The sequence below is a fragment of the Elephas maximus genome, chromosome X, assembly GCF_024166365.1.
Source record: "Elephas maximus indicus isolate mEleMax1 chromosome X, mEleMax1 primary haplotype, whole genome shotgun sequence".
Classification (NCBI taxonomy): Eukaryota; Metazoa; Chordata; class Mammalia; order Proboscidea; family Elephantidae; genus Elephas; species Elephas maximus.
Window position 1 is genome coordinate 174,342,216 of NC_064846.1, and position 18,001 is coordinate 174,360,216.

Consider the following 18,001-nt stretch of genomic DNA (forward strand, 5'->3'; position numbering starts at 1 on the left):
GATAGGACATCAGAGAAACTTAACTGAAAACCTTCATTCTTATTTACATAGTTAGGATAGAGCTCCTTTAAAAAAATAAAAAAATAAACTTTTTTCCTCTTTAGAGCAAACACTTCTACCTCAGTAGCATCCCAAACTCCAGGCATTTACTCCTGTAAGCCATTCTTCTCTCTATAACCGAAAAACAAAACCAAACCCACTGCTGTCAAGTGGATTCCAACTCATAGTGACCCTATAGGACAGAGTAGAACTGCCCTGTAGAGTTTCCAAGGAGCGCCTGGCAGATTTGAACTGCCAACCTTTTGGTTAGCAACCGTAGCACTTAACCACTATGCCACCAGAGTTTCCTCTTCTCCCTATTAAAAAAAAAAATCCAAACCCACTGCCGTCGAGTCGATTCCGACTCAGCGACCCTATAAAAGTCAGGGACAATTCTCTAAAACACAAATGGGATTGCGTCACTTCCCTGTATACAGCCTTCAGTGGCTCCTTGTGGCTGCTAGAACAAGGAACAAATTCCATCACCTGACCCCCCAACCCTGGAGGAGGAGCTGGCAGAAGGGTCCTTTGTGGTGTAACAAACAAATTTACGGGCTGATAGACATCGTCTCCCACAGAGAGCATCCCTTCTGAGGAGTACTCTGGCTGTACTTCTTCCAAGTCAGATTTCTTCTTCTTCTTCTGTAGCCAGTGTATATAAACCCAAAACCAAACTCGTTGCCGTCGAGTTGATTCTGACTCATAGCAATCGTATAGGACAGAGTAGAACCGCCCCATAGGATTTCCAGGGAGCAGCTGGTGGATTCAAACTGCTGACCTTTAGGTTAGCAGCTGAATGCCAAACCACTGCACCACCAGGGCTCTGTTTCAATATATGTATAGTTCAAAGGTGTCGATTCTTCTTCGGTCTTCCTTATTCACCGTCCAGCTTTCACATGCATCTGAAGCGACTGAATTACCATGGCTTGGTCAGGTGCACCTCAGTCCTCAAAGTGACAGCTTTGCTTTTTAACACTTTAAAGAGGTCTTTTGCAGCAGATTTCCCCAATGCAGTGTGTCTTGATTTCCTGACTGCTGCTTCCATGGGTGTTGATTGTGGATCCAAGTAAAATGAAATCCTTGCCAACTTCACTCTTTTCTCCGTTGATCATGATGTTGCTTAAGTGATCCAGGTGTGAGGATTTTTGCTTTCTTTATGTTGTGGTGTAATCCATACTGAAGGATTTAGTTTTTGATCTTCATCAGTAAGCGCTTCAAGCCCTCTTCACTTTCATTTTGGAAATAATCCATTTGCTCTACCGTCTGATACTAGATCCTCTTGCTGCCAGGCAGACAGTCATAGCATCTGCCAATAAATCTCATTCTGCCTTGTCATTTCCAGTATTTGCACCTCTTCTTTCTGCTTCAGCTCTGAGTTTATCATGCACCATGTCCAATAATCATATAGGTAGGGGGCATCGCTGTTCCTTCTTGGTTTTATAAGCTCACCTCCATTTTACCCACTGTTATTTAACTCTGGATATGAGATCAATAATCTCCATCATGTCAAAGCCCTATGTTTTTGTTCCTAGCCTTCCGTATGTTTTACACCCTTTTTTAAAAATGCAGGAAACAATGATCTAATTTTAGTGTATGTATTCCTCTATCTATTGAGATGATCAATTTTCCTTTCTGTTGTTGTTAGCTTCCTTCAAAACGACTCTCACTAGAGGCAACCCCAGGTTTGTCAGAGTAGAACTGTGAGGGTTTCCAAGAGTATGACCTTTCAGATATAGGTCAGCAGGGCTTTCTTCCAAGGTGGTTTTGGGTGGGCTCAAATCTCTACCCTCGCAGCTAGTAGTTGAGCGCTTAATTGTTTCTGCCACCCAAGAAACCAAACCCACTGCCATCAAGTCAATTCTGACTCCTAGCGTCCCTATAGGCCAGAGTAGAACTGCCCCATAGGGTTTCCAAGGCTGTAATCTTTCAAGAAGCAGACTGCCACATCTTTCTCCCGCAGAGCGGCTGGTGGGTTCCAACCACCGACCTTTTGGTTAGCAGCTGAGCGCTTAGCCACTGTGCCACCAGGGCTCCTTTTTTTTCTATAGACTTTCTAATTTTAAGTTGTCAATTTGGTGGAATAAAGATTTGAAACGGTGATAGGTTTCTGTTTCGTTTTTAATGAACTAGTAAAACTTCGAAAGCTAGCATTTCAGGTAATTTTAAATCTGTGATTAATTATTCCAAGCTCTCCTTTTCATGCTATTATTTTCACATTTTTGCTCAAGGGTTATTCTAGCTTCATAACATGAATTGGGGCTCAGCCCATTGGGACTTCAGGCCATGATGGGTGAAAAGAATAAGCCCATGAATAAACACCATTGCTGCCGAGTTGATTGGGACTCATAGTGACCCCATAGAACAGAGTGGAACTGCCCCATGGGGTTTGCAAGGAGCACCTGGTGGATTCAAACTGCCAACCTTTTGGTTAGCACCAGAGCTCCTCACCACTGCGCCACGAGGGCTCACATGAATAAATACATGCAAAAATATATGCATACGTACATATATACAAGAAACATGCATATATACAAAAATATTTGTTAAAGGAAAAGAAAATGCTTATAGATTTTATTGTAGAAATAAAAAGTGTCTAGATAATGTAAGGAAACCCTGGTGGCACCCTTGTGGCACAGTGGAGATGGTGGTGGGTTTGAACCACTGACCTTTTGGTTAGCAACTGAGTGCTTAAGCATTCTATTTTAACTTCATGAAGTTTTCTATGATGAGACTGAGAAATAAAATCTCATGAGACATTAGAAATATTTTCTCAGCTTCCAAAGAAAAATGATATATCTTTGCACTTTTTTTTTTTTGCATCTGCCAGTGGAGTTTAAAATTTTCCGTACATAGGCCATGATTTTTTTTTGTATTTTTCAACATGTTTTCATTTTCTATAGCTTTTATTAACAAAATAATTTTTTATATTGTAGTCTTTTTTAAATACTATCCATCGATTCTCTATGTATAGACATAGAAAATGTGCACATGTCTTGAAAGCCGAAAACAAAATATAACATGAAAATCCTGTTTTAAAATACAAGATGATGGAGAATTTGTCTCTTAAACAGTTTCTTCATTTTTTCCTCTGTCAATGGTATCCTTTCTGAAATATTTGTAAACTATTTACTTATATTTCTGAACTTTGCATTTACTGGCAAAGGGGAATGAACGAAGATAATCAAGTTGCTCAAATCACAGAAACAACTGTGTATTTTCAGTTAATTTTCTCGGCGAATTGAATCTCATAATGAGATAATGTATGTGAAACAGTAGAAAAATGTAAAAGTGTTTTGAGTAATCTTGCCCTGGGAGATATGTTCATAGTAACAATCTTGCTTTCCACGTATCAGTGTAATCTCCTTCACTGTCACTAGAAAGCCTTCCAAATAACTTTTATAAGTGGAAACATTTCCTTCTTCCTGCAAAAGGAGAAAGTAGAAATAAGGACATCATCTCCCTAAGCACACGTGCTGAGTGCCGGGACCGAGTAAAAGCCCAGAAGCAGTGAAATGAGAAGGCTTATGGGGCGGGAGGATACAGGGGCTGGCCAGCGTTAAATATCAGATTAAATGAAATACTTTGAAACCACCGAGCGAACCAGAATATTCTTTTCTTTTGAAATATCTGTATTTAGAATGTGTTCCATAACCTTTTTGTTTTTTATGAATGCTGGTGGATTCTTATGTACACTCAGGAATAGGCATCTGCAGATTGAATTTATTTTAATTAGGAAATGACACTCTCTTTTTTATTGTTCCTTAGATGAAGGTTTACAGAGCAAATCATTTCTTATTAAACAATTAATACACATATTGTTTTGTGACATTGCTTGCCAACTCTACGACATGTCAACACTCTTCCCTTCTTGACCTTGGGTTCCCCATTATCAGCTTTCCCGTTCCCTCCTGCCTTCTCGTCCTTGCCCATGGGCTGCTGTGACCCTTTCATCTTGTTTTGTTTTATGGACCTGTCCAATCTTTGGCTGAAGGGTGAACCTAGGGAGTGACATCAGTACTGAGCTAATAAAATGTCTGGGGACCATACTCTCAGGGTTTCTCCAGTGTCTGTCAGGCCAGTAAGTCTGATTTTTTTTTTTTTGAGTTGGAATTTTGTTCTACATTTTTCTCCAGCTCTGTCTGGGACCCTCTACTGTGATCCCTGTCAGAGCAGCCAGTGGTGGTAGCCGGGCACCATCTAGTTGTATTGGACTTAGTCTGGGGGAGACTGTGGTAGCTGTGGTCCATTGGTCCTTTGGACTAATCTTTCCTTTGTGTCTTCGGTTTTTTGTTCTCCCTTGCTCCCAAAAGGGTGAGACCAGTGTAATATCTTAGACTGACGCTCACAGGGTTTTAAGACCCCACACGTTACTCACCAAAGTAGAATGTATAACATTTTCTTTATCAACTACGTTATTCCAATTGAGCTAGATATTCCCTGAGGCCATGGTCCCCAAAGCCCTTAGCCTAGTAATTCCATCCCTGTGGGAGTTTGGATGTGTCTATGGAGCTATGATGACCTTGCCTTGGACAGGTTGTGCTGACATACCCAGTATTGTGTACTGTCTTACCCTTCACCAAAGTTACCACTTATCTATTAACTAGTGTCTTTCCATCCCCACCCCTCCCTCATAACCATGAAAGACTGTTGCATTTTTTGTGTAAACCTTTTCATGAGTTTTTATAATAGTGATCTCGAACAATATTTGTCCTTTTGTGATTGAATTATTTCATTCAGTATGATGCCCTCCAGATTCACTCCATGTTGTGAGACACTTCGCAGACTCATCATTGTTCTTTGCAGTTGAGTAGTATTCCACTGGGTGTATGTACCACAGTTTATCTGTTGATGGGCATCTAGGTTGTTTCCATCCTTTTACTGTTGTGGACGATGCTGTAATGAACATGAGCGTGCATATGTCTATTCATGTGACGGTTCTTATTTCTCTAGGATATATTCCTAGGAGTGGGATTGCTGGATCCTATGGTATTTCTATTTCTAGCTTTTTTAAAGAAGCACCATATCGTTTTCCAAAATGTTTGTACCATTTTGCATTCCCACCAGCAGGGCATAAGAGTTGCAATCTCCCCGTAGCCTCTCCAATATTTGTTCTTTTCTTTTTTTTTGTGCCAGTAATGCTGGGGTGAAATGGTATCTCTTGTAGTTTTGATTTGCATTTCTCTAACGCCTAGTCATTGTTAGCATTTCCTAACGTGTCTGTTAGCCCGCTGAATGTCTTCTTTGGTGAAAGGAAATGATACATTCTTTTTGAAATGAACCTAAACTTCTTGTCTCTCAAATGAAACCCTTGAAAGCACTATGAATTACGTGGGCATTTTTAGGTGGATGTAATTTTTCAGCAGGAGTGCATAGGATAAGGAGCCCTGGTGGCTCAGTGGTTAAGCACTCCATTGCTAACAAAAAGATTGGTGGTTCCAACCCACCAGCCAATCCGCAGGAGAAAGACGTGGCAGTCTGCTTCCCTAAAGATGTCAGCCTTGGAAGCCCTATAAGGCAGTTCTACTCTGTCTCACAGGATCGCTCTCAGTTAGAATCCACTTGATGGCTATGGATTTTTTTTTTTTTTTTTTAATGCATACAATACCGGCACTAGTACCAGTTGCTGTCAAGTTGATTCCAACTCATGGCCACCCATGTGTATCAGTGTAGAACTGTGCACCACGGGGTTTCAGTGGCTGATTCTTCAGAAGTAGAGCACCAGGCCTTTCTTCTGAGGTGCCTCTAGCTGGATTCGAATCGCCAACCTTTCCGTTTGTTAGCAGTCAAGCATGTTAACCAATTGTGCTACCCAAGGACTTCAACTTGTAGAATAAAGCTACCCTTTCCTATGCATATCTATAAAGTTATATACGTCTATTTATTCTACTACAACTTTAAGCTAGGAAGAGGCAGGTAGGTACATTCAGAAGTGGGAACTTTATCCTAAAGGCACCAGGGAGTGGCTGAGGACTTTAAAAACAACGTTTGGAAAACATGTCCAAAAATTATACTGCCCTGCTCACAACGTCAGGGGGACCCTCATCTTTCCCAACCTCCATACATTTCCTGGACACCCCTAAGTCCAGTCCTATGTCGTGATTGTATGTGGTGTTTCCTCCAATGTTTACCCAAAAAGACACCTGCTGAGTGCACCTAGAGAGGGAAGAAGGGGTCAACATTGTTTAGGAAGCACCAAGTTTCTGTTTATGGTGAAGGAAAATCTGGCAATGGATATTGGTGATGGTGGCACAACATGACTGATGTATTTGTTCTTACTGAACTGTATACATGAAAAATGTCGAAATGGAAAATGGCTTCTTCCTCTTTTATAACAATGTTTTTTAAAGACACTTTCTCAGTAAACCTTCCCAAGCCATCTCCTCTACCCCAACAAGGATATCATGCCCACCTTCCATGCTTTCTTTTTGTTTATCTTTAGAACTTTTTTCTTTCTAACGTACTCTATATTGTATATTTCCTCCCCCCGCCCCTTTTTTTTTCCTTTTTGGTCTGTCTCCCTCAATAGGGCAGACAAGATGTTGCTGTTGGTTGTTGTTAGGGGTCGTTGAGTCAGTTCTGACTCATTGCGACCCCTATGCACGGCAGAACAAAACACTCTCTGGTCCTGTGCCATCCTTACAATCATTGCTGTGTTTGAGCCCATCATTGCAGCCACTGTGTCAGCCCATCTCCTTGAGGGCCTTCCCCTTTTCCGCTGACTGCCTACTTAACAAACGTGATGTCCTTCTCCAGGGACTGGCCCCTACTGATAATATGTGCAAAGTATGTGAGATGAAGTCTCGCTATCCTTCCTTCTAAGGAGCGTTCTGGCTGTATTTCTTCCAAGACAGATTTATTCATTCTGCTGACAATCCATGGTGTATTCAGTACACCTCACCAACACCATAATTCAAAGGCATCAACTCTTCTTTGGTCTTCCTTATTCATTGTCCAGGTTTCCCATGCGTAGGAGGTGATTTAAAATGCCATGAGATGAGCGGGGATCTGTTCATAGATGAAGAGGCTGGTCACGATAAGAATTCAGTTCTAGTTTCCTCCTCAACAGTCGATTCTATAACCTGCTCTCTCAAACACGAGAAAATAACATATACATTTATAGCATGCTTTTGTTGTGTTTTCCATTTATAAAAGTCACGCTTTTAAAAAAATTTTGTGACATCATAAATTATGTTGAAATGTCACGTTCTTTTATCATGAAAATTTTGGAAAAAGTGTGAAAAAGTTAATAAAAGTAATTTAGGTTGATATGTCTGCTTCTTAAACATGAACGCAGTTAACCTTTTGTCACACATGTAAATTATATATTGTTAGTTGCCATGGAATCGATTCCAAAGCACGGCGACCCCATGTGTGCAGAGTAGACTGCTCCGTAGGGTCTCCAAGGCCGTGACCTTTCAGAAGCAGATTGCCAGGCCTGCCTTCCTAGGTGCCTCTGGATGTGCTCAAATCGCCAGCCTCTTAGCTGGTAGTTCAGTGCTTAAACATTAGTATCACCCAGGACTCTAATCGTTTATATTAAAAAAAAAAAAAAAAACCTTTTTTTGGTTTCTTATATACATACTCATTTATATGCAATATATACATTCCATGAAATGTTTACACATTTAGCATCATACTGTACCTGCAATTTTGCATTTTGCTCCAAAAAAATGCCCTGTTTTCAAAAATTTCAAATGTGGCACATATATATTTTTAATTTGAATTTCAGTGCTGGATATGACTCTAGAACTCATTCAACTTGTTTTATGCTGTTGAGTACTTGGACTTGTTTCTGAGAATCACTATTATCAATAAAACTATAATGAAGATGCTGGTACATAAATCTTTCTCTAAAACTGATTATTTCCTTAGGATAGATTCCAAGCAAGGGCTTTGCGACAGTGTTTAAATTGTATTGTTTTCTTTCCCTGACTCTGTGCCAGACTCCACTGCAGCTCAAACCTAATAACCACTGGCTGTTTTCATTGTTGCAGGATTTTTAGACATGCCTCAGGAATTCAGAGAGTGACTGGTCATTTTCTTTAGTTAAAACATTTTCTTTTGATGTAATAACTCCACCAGGAACCTTCTTTCAATTTTCCTAATAATGCAACGTGTTTATTTCTGTGTTATTTAAGCATCAATTATCAGTAAACTGGATTCCAGCTTCAATGATTCAGCATGTTGATGAAATATTTAGGACCCTTCCCCTTGGAGATATGCACTTCTATAGTCATCAGAGATGATCAATAGCAAACTTAATTCCTTAATTTTCTAACAGAAAACATTGGTGCTTTCATGACTATTAAGTAACTCAATCAATCTTAATTACTTATTCTACACTAATCATGTCAGTTGCTGAGACCTTAAATTGGAGAAAATGCATTTGGGAGGTGACGTTCACTTTCTCCCAAACTGAACATCAAGACTGCACCTAAAGTATATAATGTCCGTCAACATTTATTGAATAACTGACGGCTTCAAGTTTGGTGGTGATATGCCAAGAATGCTCAGTGCTAACATACAGACTAAATATTTATGAAATACCTGTAAAAAATATATACGAAGATCACTGCTTAGTAAAAACAACTATGTGCAGAAGTGATTTGAAAATGCTGAGGTAGGCACATTTTCTATCAGATCTAAAATTAGAAGAGACAGGATGTTGGAAATGAATCTGAAAAGGACACAAGAAGAGAGAAGGATCTTTAAAAAGAAGCTTGTTGTTGTTGTGAGGTGCTGTCAAGTCGATTCCGACTCATAGCGACCTATAGAACAAAGTAGAACTGCCCACAGGGTTTCCAAGGAGCAGCTGGTGGATTCGAACTGCCAACCTTTTGATTAACAGCTGTAGCTCTTAACCACTGTGCCACCAGGGCTCCATAAAAGTAGCTGGGACTCTTCAAATATTGTTGTTGTTATTATCTGCCTTTGAGTTGGCCCTTGACTCATGGCCACTTTGTGTGCAATGGGATCAGACCATTGTGATCCACGGGATTTTCATTGGCTGATTTTCAGTAGATCGCCAGGCCTTTCTTCCTAGTCTGTCTTAGTCTGAAAGCTTCACGGAAACCTGTCCATCACGAGTGACCCTACAGGTATTTGAAATCCTATGATGGCTACCCTGAGGTTCACTGTCTGGGAATCAAACCCAGGTCTCCCGCATGGAAGGTGAGAATTCTACCACCGAACCACCACTGTCCCCTCAAGGAAGAATCCTCTTTCAAATGAAGGGAGATATTTTGTGCCCAGAGTGACAAATTGGTTTACAGAGCTAATTCTGTTAGAAATAAGGTTTCTTAGAACTTGCGAGGAAGATGTCATTCAAATTGAAATGGCAGGGTCCATGCTCTTTTATTCCTGGATGCATATGCACAACTTAGCAAAATCACAGCCTCGTAGTTGATTCTTGGGAATATTTCTTGTATTAATTTTTGAACCACTTGAAATTGACCTCTGGGAGCTAAAGGTCAAGCTTTTACAGGATTTCTTTTAAGATGAATATGTTAGATTGAATGTGTCCAGTATTCTTATTTAGGAGTCCCTTGGTGGCACAAAAGGTTAAGCCCCACTACTAGCTGGAAGGTTGGCGATTTAAACTCATGCAAGGTGCATCGGATGACAAGCCTGGTAATCGCCTTCTGAAAGGTCACAAACATTGGAAACGCTACGGAGCAATTCTACTCAGAATCGGCTCCAGGGCAACTAACACCAACAACATAATTCTTGTTAAATGTGGTAAAGACACATTTTACTTCAACTCTTCTTTCAAAAGTAAGTGAAAGAAAACTTCATCTTCAATGTAAACAAGAAATGAAGCCAGCTCCAGAACACCTTACCAAGCCCCTTCCTGTCTAACCATGAAGCCTACCCAAGAAGGAGACACTGTCAGATAACATAACATTATTGTCCTTCAGTAGAACAAATGTTTCCTAGAGAAAAAAGTGTCATAGATCTGAAAAGATACTCCGTAATTAAAGTACCGGTGGATATATATAAATCCTGAATCCTGTCTCTAGATAAAGCCTATCAAGACTATATTGTTTGCTATATAGATAGATGTTAGACATATGGATGGATAGATGGATGGACGGACAGACAGACAGATGGGTGGAAGGTTGGATGGATGATGGATGGTTGGATGGATGATGGATGGATGGATGACGGACGGACGGACGGACGGATGGGTGATGGATGGGTGATGGATGGATGGAGGAAGGGAGGGAGGGAGGGATGGATGGGTGGGTGGGTAGGTAGGTAGGTAGGAGATACAGGTAGCTGCCCCTTGAGTTGACTCCAACTCATAGTGATCTTATGTACAGCAGAAAAACATGCTGCCTGGTCCTGAGTCATCCTCATGATCACTGGCATTTCTGAGTCCATCCTTTCAGCTGTTGTGACAATCCATCTCACCAAAGGTCTCCCTCACCCTCGCTGGCCCTCTACTTCACCAAACACAATGCTGTCCTTCAGCCATTGATCCCTCCTGATGATGTGTCTAAAGCAAGCTAGTTGGCCAATGTTCTGTTGTGATCCATCTGCTTTTCATTGGCTGATTTTCAGAAGTAGCTCACCAGGTCTTTCTTCCTAGTCTGTCTTAGTCTGGAAACTACTGAAACCTGTTCACCATGGGTGACCCTGTTGGAATCTGGAATACCAGTACTGTGGCTTTCAGCATCACAGCAACACACAAGCCACCACAGTACAACATACTGAACAGATGGGTGTTGGATGTTGAATGTCAAAACCTGACTATAAACTTCCTCCACCTCATTGCAGTAGAAAGATGCTTAGGGCTGGCTCAGGACACAACCCTATTGATGGGAATAAAAGTGAAAAAAGCACTTGGATTTTTTTCCTTTTATTTTCAAACCATCACTCCCATTGTTTTTGTACGAAGTACAATCCAACTCTATGAAGCTGCCTATTGCCAAGCAAGTTAAATGAATTTGGGAGGCAGTTGTCTCAAGATTACAAGTTTACTCACAGAGTGACTATGAGTTAAAACGTTTTCCTGTAATCTGTACCAACTCTTTGAATTCTTGAGTTGGAGGAGACACATAATCCTTGGGGCAAAGAATAACTGATTTGATGAGACGGTCTGAAGTAACGTGTTTCAAAGCTACAGAACCTATCTCAGCACTTCAGCCTTTGTGCATTGCCAACTATCTCTTCAGAGATAAGTACATATAAAGAAGGAGCCACCAGAGAACTGCTGCTTAAAAACTGGAAAGGAAGCAGGTAGGAGCAGGATGGGAAGGACATAACAAAAAAAGAAAATGAAGAACAAACTTCACATAAGGCAACCAAGGTTTGCCATAATTGATTCTTCATATTATACAAGAAATGTTCAACACATCGTCTGTTATTCAAAAAGAGTTAAAAGAAGTAAAATTTCTCAGAAAAAAAGAAACTATAAAACAACAAGGCGAAATGTAAATCAAGTTGGAAAAGCTCCTGAGAGAGTTGGAAAAGGGAAAATAAGGAAAGAAAGAATTGCAAATGCCCTTTGAAATGCCCTCAAATGGGATTAAAATCAAGGATTCAAACCAGTTCCAACCAGTTCAGCCATGGCCGATGAAGCAAAATCAGAACAGACCCAAATTTTCACAATTCGGGTGATCCGGAATGATAACTGGAATCGGAAAAATTACAGGTCCAAACCCTGGAGTGGGAGACGTGGGAAGATCCCTTTCAAGAGACTGATGCCTGTAATTGGATTACTGACAGGACTGTGAAGAGCAGCACACATTCGAAGCATCACGATCGGCCACCATCTTTGATCAGGGCACTGTTGTTTCCAACTCTGCTCAAAATCCTACAGGCAAGAGATTTGGTTGCTATGCGATGTGTGTGTTGCCTTTTTTTTTTTTTTTCTAAGACGAAGATTAGATTTGTCGCAGGGCTTTAATCCATAATTCCCATTGTAGTTATCTTTCTGGTTCACCCAAATTTTAGAAATTTGAGTCTGTTCCAGTTTCTCTTCCTATGACTGAACTGGGAACAATCAGTTTGAAGCCCCGATTAAAATGATGGAAAAACTGTGAAAAACATAGTGGATAGGTTTGAAGAGCTCAGAATGAAATGAAAAAATGATAAAAATGTGTAGATGTAGGAAGATACCAATGAAAAACAAAGAAGATAAAACATTTGCATAATTGGTATCCCTGAAGATGAGAAAAGAAGGTCAATTCAGACACAGGATAGAAGAGAAATTTCTTGAGATAGAGCAAGATTTGAATCTAGTAGTCAATACTTGGGTCAGCTTAAAATTACACGCAATGAACGTCTCATCAAGACACACAAACCAAACCAAACCCATTGCCATCAAATCGATTCCGACTCACAGCAACCCTGTAGAACTGCCTCACAGGGTTTCCAAGGAGGAGCTGGTGGATTCGCACTGACAACCTCTTGGTTAGCAGCCATAGCTCTTAACCACTATGCCACCAGGGTTTCCCCACTTTGATAACGTCTGTCTTTATTGAGATAAAACCCAAGCCAGCCATGTAAGACATCTTTACTTAATATGGAGAGCTATGACCTAATGCCTAGAAAGCAATAACAACAACAACAATAATAACAAATAGCTTTTGAGATCATCTAGCTAATGGGGCTTGAATTTTACCTCTGAGGACATCCTGTTAAAGGTCTAATTAATTACCGTATTGTATGCAAATAATGCATTTGTTCGTTGAAACATCTCAATTGATATTCCATCGATTCCTGGAGCCTTGTTTTTCGCCAATGCCTTCAGAGCAGCTTGGACTTCTTCCTTCAGTACCATCAGTTCCTGATCATATGCCACCTCCTGAAATGGTTGAACATCGACTAATTCTATAATGACTCTGTGTATTCCTTCCATCTTCTTTTGATGCTTCCTGCATGATTTAATATTTTCCCCATGGAATCCTTCACTATTGCAACTGGAGGCTTGAATTCTTTCTTCAGTTCTTTCAGCTTGAGAAACGCTGAGCGTGTTCTTCCCTTTTGGTTTTCCATCTCCAGCTCTTTGGACATGTCATTATAATACTTTACTTTGTCTTCTCGAGAGGCCCTTTCAAATCTTCTGTTCAGTTCTTTTACTTCATCAATTCTTCCTTTTGCTTTAACTGCTCGATGTTCAAGGGCAAGTTTCAGAGTCTCCTTTGACATCCATCTTGGTCTTTTCTTTCTTTCCTGTCTTTTCAGTGACCTCTTGCTTTCTTCATGGATGATGTCCTTGATGTCATTCCACAATTCATCTGGTCTTCAGTCACTAGTGTTCAATGCATCAAATCTATTCTTGAGACGGTGTCTAAATTGAGGTGGCATGTACTCAAAGTCATATTTTGGCTCTCATGGACTTGCTCTGATTTTCTTCAGTTTCAGCTTGAACTTGCATATGAGCAATTGACGGTCTGTTCCACAGTTGGCCCCGGCCTGTTCCAACTGATGATATTGAGCTTTTCCATAGTCTCTTTCCACAGATGTAGTCAATTTGATTTCTGCATGTTCCATCTGGCAAGGTCCATCTGTATAGTTGCCTTTTATGTTGATGAAAGAAGGTATTTGCAAAGAAGAAGTCGTTGGTCTTGCAAAACTCTATCATTTGATCTCAGGCATTGTTTCTATCACCAAGGACATATTTTCCAACTACTTAGATCCTTCTTCTTTGTTTCCAACTTTCCCGTTCCAGTCGCCGGTAATTATCAATGCATCTTGACTGCATGTTCAATCAATTTCAGACTGCAGCAGCTGATAAAAATCTTCTGTTTCTTCATCTTTGGCCCTAGTGGTTGGTGCCTAAGTTTGAATACTAGTCGTATTAACTGGTCTTCCAATTGAGATGTTTCAACAAACAGATGCCACACTGGAGGTGCTCGCTCGTCTATATCAAGAAATATGGAAGGCAGCTTCCTGGCCAACTGTCTGGAAGAGACCCATATTTATGCCTATTCCCAAGAAAGGTGATCCAACCGAATGTGGAAATTATAGAACAACATCATTAATGTCACACACAAGCAAAATTTTGCTGAAGATGGTTCAAAAACAGCTGCAGCAGTATATTGACAGGGAACTGCCAGAAATTCAGGCGTGTTTCAGAAGAGGACATGGAACCACGGATATCATTGCTGATGTCAAATGGATCCTGGCTGAAAGCAGAGAATACCAGAGGGATGTTTACTTGTGTTTTATTGACTATCCAAAGGCATTCAACTGTGTGGATCATAACAAATTATGGACACCATTGCAAAGAATGGGAATTCCAGAACACTTAATTGTTCTCATGAGGAACTTGACATGGATCAAGAGGCAGTTGTTCGGACAGAACAAGGGGATACTGATTGGTTTAAAGTCAGGAAAGATGTGCGTCAGGGCTGTATTCTTTCACCATACGTATTCAATCTGTGTGCTGAACAAATAATACGAGAAGCTGTAGTATATGAAGTAGAACAGGGCATCAGGATTGGAGGAAGACTCATTAACAACCTGCGTTATGCAGATGACACAACCTGCGTTATGCAGATGACACAACCTTGCTTGCTGAAATTGAAGAGGACTTGAAGCACTTACTGATGAAGATCAAAGACTACAGCCTTCAGCATGGATTGCACCTCAACATAAAGAAAACAAAAATCCTCACAACTGGACCAATGAGCAACATCGTGATAAATGGAGAAAAGATTGAAATTGTCAAGGATTTCATTTTACTTGGCTCCACAATCAACAGCCATGGAAGCAGCAGTCGAGAAATCAAAAAACGCATTGCATTGAGTAAATCTGCTGCAAAGGACCTCTTTAAAGTGTTGAAAAGCAAAGATGTTACCCTGAAGACTAAGGTGCACCTGACCCAAGCCATGGTATTTTCAATTGCATCATATTCATGTGAAAGCTGGACAGTGAATAAAGATGATGGAAGAAGAATTGATGCCTTTGAATTGTGGTGTTCACGAAGAATATTGAATAGACCATGGACTGCCAGAAGAATGAACAAATCTGTCTTAGAAGAAGTACAACCAGAATGCTCCTTAGAAGCAAGGGTGGCGAGACTGCGTCTTACATACTTTGGACATGTTGTCAGGAGGGATCAGTCCCTGGAGAAGGACATCACGCTTGGCAGAGTACAGGGTCAGTGGAAAAGAGGAAGATCCTCAGCGAGGTGGATTGACACAGTGGCTGCAACGATGAGCTCAAGCATAACAAGAATTGTAGGGATGGCGCAGGACTGGGCAGTGTTTTGTTCTGTTGTGCACAGAGTCACTTTGATTCGGAACCGACTCGACAGCACCTAACAACAACAACAGCATGCAAATCATGCATAGCTTCTATGTTTGTTTGCCAACTGCACCCTCTCCCTAAAAGGTATTTTCTTAAGGTGCTATGCTAATTTTTTTTTTTTCACAGCAACTTGTAAAAAAAAAATTGGCATAGTGGTGCTTATGAAAATACGTCACAGGAGAGGGCACGGCTGGCAAACAAACATACAAGGTGCATGTTATTTGCATAAAATTCAGTAAATGAAAAACCTGGGGTCCATAATGTTTGGCTTCTTGCCTTAACTACTCAATCAGTACAGCTGGGAACACAATCCAGCCCATCATTTTACCAACCTACCATTGAGCACTTAGTGGTATTCTACACCCATCTATAGTGTACATCTCTGGAGGATGGCATTGTGATAAAATGGAAAGAAAAGCAGGGAGGGGGCCTTGGTTTGCTACTGCTGGCATAACAGAAATACCACAAGGGGTGGCTTTAAAGAACAGAAGTTCATTTTCTCACAGTTTGGGAGGCTAAAAGTCCAAATCAGGGTCTTGGCCATGTTGATTCCTGTCTTGTTGACAGCCCCGGCATTGTTTTGGTTCCTTGCTGTTCTTTGGGATTCTTTGGCTTGTAGCTGATCCTCACATTGTGTCTGTTTTCCCCCAGTGTGTATGTCTCTCTTTGTTCTGCCTTTGTCTTCATAACTCAGAATTGATTAGGTTTAGGACCCACCCTGCTCTCATATGACCTCATTAACGTAAGAAAGGAATACGCTATTTCCGAACAGAATCATATCCACATGTCCAGGAGCCAGGCTTTTAACACATATTTTTTGGGGGGACATAATCCAATCCATAACAAAGTATTCAAAAACAGACAGAACTATGTAGATACCACCTTTCTTTCCAAACTCCAATTTTTGTCTTCATAGATCTATCACAAAGACAAACTTTGGTACAATGCTCAAAAATCACTCACAAATTCCAAAACATAGGTGTTTAGCAATATTACATTCTTTTCTTCTCCCTTTTTCTTGCTTCCCATTGTCCCCTTCCCAGCCCCCACCACATTGTAGGAAGAAAATATCACGTATTTTTAACAAGTGGGTGATTTCTTTTTTCATTCCCCTGGCTTTATTTTTTACTGATAGAGAAAATTGGACCTGCAATTCATGTATATTCATCAGTGCTCCGCCTCCACGGGCGTCCATTAAGGTAAAATGAATGCCGTGTAAATTAATTAAATCTGAGCCAAAGCTGTATATTTTCATTTGACGTGGGCGTTTTAAGGGGCTGTGATTGATACATTATTAAAAGAATTAGGTTCGAGGTTAAACTAGTTATTGAGCCTCCTCCAGGCTGATACCCTGTATTTTGTGTGTACAACTGGACAGGTTGACCAGCCGCCCTGAATAAATCAAGCTGCCACACCAGGGCTGGTCTGGTACTTTGAGCATCTAGAGACTCTTAGCCACAGAGAAGGACGAAATGCTCACTTAAAAATAAATGCAAATAAATTAATTTCCACAACAAAGGAATTGCACTAGTAGCTGAAGCAAACCGGGGAGTAAAACCATTAACTGTGCAACCAGGGAGTAAACCATTATGTGTGTTGTTGCCTTTTGAACATTTGGGTCTGTCCATTACGTAGTTATCTAGGACCCACTTCAGCAGTGCAGGTTCAAATAATGCCCTCTGAGTAACAAGTTTTCTTTTAATGACATGCTATGCACTCTGCAGGGACCAGGTGGGGCAACAGTTAAGCACTCGTCTGCTAACTAAAAGGTCAGCAGTGTGACCTTCCCCAGCAGCTCTGCGGGAGAAAAGACCTCTCGATCTGTTTCTGTAAAAGATTATAGCCTGGCAAACACTGTGGGAGTAGTTATTCTGTCACACAGGGCCACTATGAGTCAGAATTGACTCTGTGGTACCCAACGATAGCAACATGTGCTATGCATTAAATTCAAGCCAAAGATGCAGATCTTGAAATGGAATTTAGCTTGGGCGGCTATCGCAACTTAGATGGAAAGATTTACTAGTAAATGGAGCTCCACCATGTTGTAGGCTACAAAATGAGAATGGTTCAAGTGAAGAGACTAACCATGTGTCTTAGTCACCTAGTGCTGCTGTAACAGAAATACCACAAGCAGATGGCTTCAACAAACAGGAGTGTATTCTCTCAGAGTCTAGTAGGCTACAAGTCCAAATTCAGGGCACCAGCTTCAGGGGAAGGCTTTTTCTCTCTGTCAGCTCTGGGAAAAGGTCTTTGTCATCAGTCTTCCCCAGGTCTAGGAGCTTCTCAGCTCAGGGACCATGGGCCCAAAAGACATGCTGTTCTCCTAGTTCTTGTTTCTTGGTGATATGTGGTCCTCATGTCTCTCTGTAGCTTCTCTCTTTTATAACTCAAAAGAGATTGGCTCAAGACACAATCCAATCTTGTAGATTGAGTCCTGCCTCATTAACATAACTGCCACCTATCCCACCTCATTAACATCATAGAGGTAGGATTTACAACACATAGGAAAATCACATTAGATGAGAAAATGGACAACCACACAATACTAGGGAATCACGGCCTAGACAAGTTGACACATATTCAATCCATGATAACATGCCACACCTCTGAGATGTGACGGGATGTTTGTCACTGCACCATCTCCTCTGCTAGCCTGACTAACACAAACCAGTCCTGGCACATGGTAACTGCCTTCTCATTG

At 40.9% G+C, this 18,001-nt stretch overlaps 1 protein-coding gene across 3 annotated transcripts in view; it reads left to right on the forward strand.

Moving 5' to 3' along the window:
• Positions 1-18,001, forward strand: part of NLGN4X (neuroligin 4 X-linked) — a 620,760-nt gene that overhangs the window by 421 nt on the left and 602,338 nt on the right. The window lies entirely within an intron of this gene.